Source organism: Penaeus japonicus, unplaced genomic scaffold (assembly GCF_977035675.1).
Source record: "Penaeus japonicus unplaced genomic scaffold, GWHDUDI00000001_assembly GWHDUDI00000001, whole genome shotgun sequence".
Taxonomy (NCBI): Eukaryota; Metazoa; Arthropoda; class Malacostraca; order Decapoda; family Penaeidae; genus Penaeus; species Penaeus japonicus.
Window position 1 is genome coordinate 7,612,011 of NW_028234403.1, and position 7,500 is coordinate 7,619,510.

At 42.1% G+C, this 7,500-nt stretch overlaps 1 protein-coding gene across 1 annotated transcript in view; it reads right to left on the reverse strand.

Annotated features, from left to right (window-relative positions):
- The window catches only part of LOC122247777 (uncharacterized), a 96,655-nt gene extending 95,667 nt beyond the window's left edge, over positions 1–988 (reverse strand). Inside the window, exon 1 of the mRNA XM_086541170.1 lies at positions 512–988. The gene's annotated coding sequence lies outside the window, so the exon portion shown is untranslated. The remainder of the gene's footprint in view (positions 1–511) is intronic.
- Between the last annotated feature and the right edge of the window lie 6,512 nt (positions 989–7,500).

Below are 7,500 nucleotides of genomic sequence, written 5' to 3' on the forward strand. Positions count from 1 at the left end.
CTGCGTCTCTCTCTCTCTCTCTCTGCGTCTCTCTCTCTCTCTCGTACACGTGTTTCATTTTCCAATGGATCATCACTGATGTCCGCACACTAATCACAATATGAATTCAAATCGCCAATAAGCTGATGCTCCCTTCCGTTACCCTGCGAGTCAATTTCCCAATTCCGTCTACGTCTATCTTCGTATGTGTGTCGACACAGCTGACGCGAGACGGGTATACAGATTTAGAGAAAAACTGACTAGGAATACATGGTCATAATTCACGCCTGGCGACTCTAAGTTGCCAGAGGCATTTTGACCTACATTTTCTGGGCTATCCCTGGGTTGCAGGGGCGCTGTTTGAGGGGGCGAGGGAGGGAGGGTTAACGAAGGTCCTGCATGACGTAAGGATATCCTTACCGGCAGCGCATATCCCTCTTTATCCAATGGTAAATGGTAATGGGTGGACAGCCAGATGATGAACCGAGACTCTAAGGAACCGGTGTGTGACTTCATTAGACTACAGACTCACCTCCTTGTGATCTTTGGTCACGGCAGAGATGTCTTCGACGTAGCACTGTCGAGGAGCTTTCGCGGGTGAGAATGATAAGATGTATATCCTTTTATGCCTGACAAAAAATGACAACGTCCTTGGACATCTTCCTCGTGGTGGCTTCCCTTTTCTTCCTCTCCTCCTCCTCCTCCTCCTCCTCTAGGGAGCACCCCGCGCTGGGCTTCCGTGTTGTTGCGGCCGAGGTTCAATAAACGTGACACTCCTCCGAGCCACGCTGAGTTCGCCTCTCCCTCCAGGGGCTCTTGTACATCACACAGTCACACGCCGCGGAGTTTCACGAGCAGCGGCTCCCTTCCGCACACAACCTCGGACCGAAAAGGGCGGGAGGAGATCAAGCGAGAGGTCGAGTACCTTCCAAAGTTGAAAAAGAGGAGCAAGCGTTTGAGTGAGACGGGGGAGGGTGATGGGGAGAGTGATTGACCTTCAGACTCGCGTGGCAACAGTGCCTGGACTGAGGGGAGTTCCACTACCTGGCTCATGGACCAGGTGGTGCCAACGCCTAAACTCCGCCCACCTCATGGCACACACGCACACACACACGTACTCACGATCAACACCGCACGCCAGTTCCGCCAACCCTCCTGCAGCATTTCCAGTCTCGATCCCGTTTGAAAGGTGAGCGTTTATTCAACTTTGTGGATCTTCTTTTTATAAACATAGATTTGTATGCTCTCACTTTTGTTCAAATTCATGAATATCTCATAGTTCTTATCGACTGACAAACTATAACGCACTGGCGAGAACACGCGTTGAGGCAACCGCGGACTTTATGCATGACTGAAAACACTCAATAGATATCTGTAACTGCGTGTTTACAGTGCATGTTTCTAATAATCCCTTTCATACGGTAAACCACTTTCAACAAAATCAATAAAGTGCACATAATGATCACCCCTTTAGCCTCTGACTTTCACCCAGGAGTAAGCTTACCAACACGTTACAACATGTACCATCTGCATCGCACAAAGACAATTCATTTCTTCGATTATTTCTTTGTCGTGTAAATACACTGTTCCAGTTTTTTTTAGCGTTGTTCGGTTAATCATCGTCTGTGCAGAAATATCCTCAACATCAAAAGAAAAACTACAATGGTGTCAGAACGAATGAGTGACGAACACATTCTAAGATTCTTTACATCTTTGTACGTGCTTCTTATCTCTTTCTGAGTCTCTCTCTCTCTCTTTCTCTTTTTCTCTCTCTCTCTCTCTCTCTCTCTCTCTCTCTCTCTCTCTCTCTCTCTCTCTCTCTCTCTCTCTCTCTCTCTATATATATATATATATATATATATATATATATATATATATATATATATATTGTTCTCTCTCTCTCTCTCTCTCGCTCTCCCTCCCCCTCTGTCTGCCTCAAACTATTTTTTCTCTCTCCCTTCTCTCTCTCTCTCTCTTTCTCTCTTCCCCTCTTCTCTCTCTCTCTCTCTCCCTCCTCCCACCCTCTCTCTCTCCCTCCTCCCCCCTCTCTCTTTCTCTTTTAAACCCATTTTATTCTTTCCCTTTCTCTCTTCCACCTCCCTCTCTCTCTTTCTCTTTCCACCCTCTCTCTCCCTCTCCCTGCCCCCCTTCTCTCTCCCTCTCTTAAACCCATTTTATCCCCCCCCCCTCTCTCTTTCTCTCTCTTTTCCATCCTCTCTTTCTTTTTCTCTCCCCCCCCCTCTCTCTCTCTCCCTCTCCCTCCACCTTCCCCCACTCCCTCTCTCTCTCTCTCCCTCTCCCTTTCCCCACTCCCTCTCTCCCTCTCTCTCTCTCTCCCTCTCCTTTTCCCCACTCACTCACTCTCTCTCTCTCTCTCCCTACCCCCCCTCTCTCTCGTCAATCCAACTCATACTCTAACAGACACAAAGACAATTTACAATATTTACAATACCAACTTATTGTTAACTCGAGGCCATGAAGTTAGGCTTGCTTGTTCACACACATCTCACTTTTGACATGCGATGTGCGTAGCGGATTTATCATTAGAAATATACTAAGGACAATTCAAAGAATAAATATAGATATGAAAGTGTATTTGCGAAGACATTCTCATGTATTGGAACGGTTAGTAATAGTTGAATATATATATATATATATATATATATATATATATATATATATATATATATATATATATATATCTTCTACAATTGTTTATATCTTATATTTGTTTTGTATTATTGAGGTTTCTTTTCAGGATAGTATTCTTTCTTGATGAATCACTAGTGTTTTTTGGTAAACCTATTGCTTTTTTTCTCTATGTAATCTAGATTGTATTTATTAGTAATAAGTCATTGATGATTTACATTTGCTGGTAATAAATATCATAATACAAATATATAGTAATTACCACATCATAATCAAATACAAAAACTAATCATACAATCATATCATATCTTCCTCAGTGATAAGTCAATCATAACATCCATTCATCAATCATAGATCTATCACCATACATCTTCCCCCTAAGGAAACTCAGCAACGGTAGCTTCGAGGAAAAAGGAATTCCTAATTGTCTCGTCACTGGTGGATAATCCTCTGCTGAAGACCGGTTAGCTGCCGTTCCATTAAGGAGATCAGCACTCGGTAATATGTGCGGGATGAGACTGGCTCTAAGTCTCGAGACCTGGGAGAGAGAGAGAGGAGATTAAGGAGGTGGTACGCCCACAGCCTCTCTTCTGTGTCTATGGATTTCTCTTAGTCTTACTTGTGTGAACATGGTGTGTATGTGTGTGTGCGTATAAATATAGATGCATATATATATATATATACATATGTACACACACACACACACACACATATGTATATATATATATATATATATATATATATATTTTTTTTTTTTTTTATATATATATACATATATACATATGTATATATATACATATATATACATACATATATATATATAATATATATATATATATATATATATATATAGTATATATATATATATCATACATATATATATATATATATATATATATATATATATATAATATATATATATATATTATATATATATATATATATATATATATATTATATATATATAGATATATACTCTCTCTCTCTCTCTGTCGTCTCTCTCTCTCTCTCTCTCTCTCCTCTCTGCGTCTCTCTCTCTCTATCTTCTGCGTCTCTCTCTCTTCTCTCTCTGGCCGGCGTATCTCTCTCTCTCTCCCCATCTCTCGTACACGTGTTTCATTTTCCAATGCTGATCATCATTTGATGTCCGCACACTAATCACAATATGAATTCAAATCGCCAATAAGACTGATGCTCCCTTCCGTTACACCTGCGAGTCAATTTCCAATCCCCGTCCTGCGTCTATCTTCGTATGTGTGTCGACCCAAGACTGACTGTCGGCGGACGGGTGTATACAGATTTAGTAGAAAACTGACTAGGAATATCATCGGTCATAATTCACGCCTGGCGACTCTAAGTTGCCAGAGGCATTTTGACCTACCATGTTCCTTTCCTGGCTATCCCTGCGGTTGCAGGGGTCGCTGCTTTGAGGGGGCGAGGGAGGGCAGGTGTTAACGAAGGTCACTGCCATGACGTAAGGATATCCTTACCGGTCCAGGCGCATATCCCTCTTTCTCCAATGGTAAAATGGTAATGGGTGGACCAGCCAGATGATGATACCGAGGACACTAAGGAGCCGGTGTGTGACTCATTAGACTACAGACTCACCTCCTTGTGATCTTTGGTCACGGGCAGGATGTGTCTTCGGGCCGTAGCACTGTTCGAGAGCTTTCGCGGGCGAGAATGATAAGATGTATATCCTTTTCATGCCTGACAAAAAATGACAACGTCCTTGGACGACATCTTCATCCTCGTCGGTTGGCTTCCTTTTCTTCCTCTCCTCCTCTCCTCCTCCTCCTCTAGGAGCACCCGCGCTGGGCTTCCGTGTTGTTGCGGCCGAGGTTCAATAAACGTGACACTCTCCGAGCCACGCTTGACGTTCGCCTCTCCTCCAGGGGCGCTTGTACATCACACAGCGACTCAGCTCACGCCGCGCGCGTTTCACGAGCAGCGGCTCCCCTTCCGCACACAGCCCTCGGACCCGAAAAGGGCGGGAGGAGATCAAAGCGACTCAACAACTCTACTATTCTTCTTAACTTCTGGGGACACCCCCTACTAGTACTATTTTAGGTCGAGCACCTTCCAAAGTTGAAAAAGAAAACAGGAGCAAGCGTTTGATGTGTGAGGTGACGGGCGCCGAGCTGCGTAGTGATGGGGAGAGTTGATTGACCTTCAGACTCGCGTGGCACAACAGTGCCCTGATGGACTGATGGGGAGTTCCACTACCCTTCCTGGGCTGGCCACTGTTTAAGGACCAGGTGGTGCCAACGCCTAAACTTTTCCGCCCAACCTCATGGACCAACCCAACACACGCACACACACACGTACTCACGATCAACACCGCACGCCAGTTCCGCACCCTCCTCGCAGCATTCAGTCTCTGCATTCCCGTTTGTAAAGGTGAGCATTTATTCAACTTAGTGGATTCTTCTTTTTGTAAACATAGATTTGTATGCTCTCACTTTGTTCAAATTCATGAATATCTCATAGATCTTATCGACTGACAAACTATAACGCACCCCAATAAATCTTTTGGCGAGAACACGCGTTGAGGCAGACCGCGGACTTTATGCATGGAACTGACAAACACTCAATAGATATCTGTAACTGCCGTGTTTACGTGCATGTTTCTAATAATCCCTTTCATACGGTAAACCACTTTCAACCAAAATCAATAAAGTGCACATAATGATCACCCCTTTAGCCTCTGACTTTCACCCTAGAGAGTAAGCTTACCAACTACGTTAGACAACATCTGGCAGCCATCTGCAATCGCACAAATGACAATTCATTTCTTCGATATTTCTTGTCGTGTAAATACACTGTTCCAGTTTTTTAGCTAGCGTTGTTCGGTTTTATCATCGTCTGTTGGCAGAAATATCCTCAACATCAAAAGAAAAACTACAATCCACCAAGTAGTCCAGAACGAATGAGTGACTGACGAACACATTCTAAGATATCTTTTACTTCTTTAGTACAGTGCTTCTTATTCTCTTTCTGACGTCTCTCTCTCTCTCTTCATTCTCTTTTTCTCTCTCTCTCTCGTCTACCTTCTCTCTCTCTCCCTCTCTCTTCAAACACTCTTCTCAAACACTCTCTCTCTCTTCTATAATATATTATCTATATATATATATATATATATATATATATATCTATATATATATATATATTGTTCTCTCTTCCACTCTTCTCTCCTCTCTCGCTTCTCCCTCCCCCTACCCTGTCTGCACCTCAAATGTTATTTTTCTCTCCTCCCTTCTCTACAACCTCTCTCTTCTCTTTACTCTCTTCAAACCTCATTCTCTCTCTTTCTCTCTCCCTCCCTCCCACCTCTTTCTTTCTCCTTCCCTCCCTCCCTCCTCTCTCTTTCTCTCTTTAACAAAAAAAAACAAAAAAAAAAAAAAAAAAAAAAAAAAAAAAAAAACACGAAAAACAAAAAAAAAAACAAAAAACAACAAACCCCACCCCCCCCAACAAAAAAAAAAAAAAAAAAAAAAAAAAAAAAAAAAAATAAAAAAAAAAAAAAAAACAAAAAAAAATAAGATAAAAAAAAAAAAAAAAAAAAAAAAAAAAAAAAAAAAAATAACCATTTCTATTCTTTCCCTTTCTCTCTTCCACCTCCTCTCTCTCTCTTTCTCTTTCCACCCTCTCTCTATATCACCCCTTCTCCCTGCCCCCCTTCTCTCTCCCTCTCTTAAACCCATTTTATCCCCCCCCTTCTACCCTTTCCCCCCATCTCTATACTCAACTTTTCCATCCTCTCTTTCTCTTTCTCTCCCCCCCCTCTCTCTCTCTCCCTCTCCTACCCCTTCCCCACTCCCTCTCTCTCTCTCTCCTCTCCCTTTCCCCACTCCCTTCTCTCCCTCTCCTTCTCCTTTCTCCCTCTCCCTTCGCTCTTCCCCACTCACCACTCTCTCTCTCTCTCTCTCTCCTACCCCCGCCTCTCTCGTCAATCCAACTCATACTCTAACAGACACAAGAGCACAATTTACAATATTTACAATACCAACTTATTGTTAACTCCGAGGCCATGAAGTTAGGACTTGCCTTGATTCACACTACATCTTCACTTTTGACATGCGATGCTGATGTGCGTAAGCGGATTTATCATTAGTAAATATACTAAGGACAATTCAAAGATTATAGCTCATATTATATGAAAGTGTTGGGGGGGGGGTTTGCGAAGCACATTCTCATGTACTGGACACGCGTTAGTAATAGTACTGAATATATATATATATATAATATCATTAATATATATATATATATATATATATATATATATATATATCTTCTACAATTGTTTATATCTTCTATATTTGTAGACCCTTTGTATTATTGAGGTTTCTTTTCAGGATAGTATTCTTTCTTGATGAATCACTACCCGTGTTTTTCTGGTAAAACTATTGCTTTTTTTTCTCTACGTACCCTAGATTGTATTTATTAGTAATAAGTCATTAATGATTTACATTTGCTGGGTAATAAATATCATAATACCAAATATATAGTAATTAGCAACAGCATAATCAAATACAAAAACTAATCATACAATCATATCATATCTCCTCAGTGATATAGTCAATCATAACATCCATTCATCATATCATAGATCTATCACCATACATCTTCCCCTATGGAAACTCAGCAACGGTCAGCCATCGGTGGAAAAGGGAATTCCTAATTGTCTCGCTCACTGGTGGATAATCCTCTGCTGAAGACCGGTCAGCTGCCGTCTCCATTAAGGAATCAGCACTGCGGTAATATGTGCGGGCCCCCATTGAGACTGGCTCTAAGTCTCGGAGACCTGGGAGAAAGACGCATGAGAGGAGCATAAGGATGCGTGATGTACGACCACAGCCTCTCTTCTGTGTC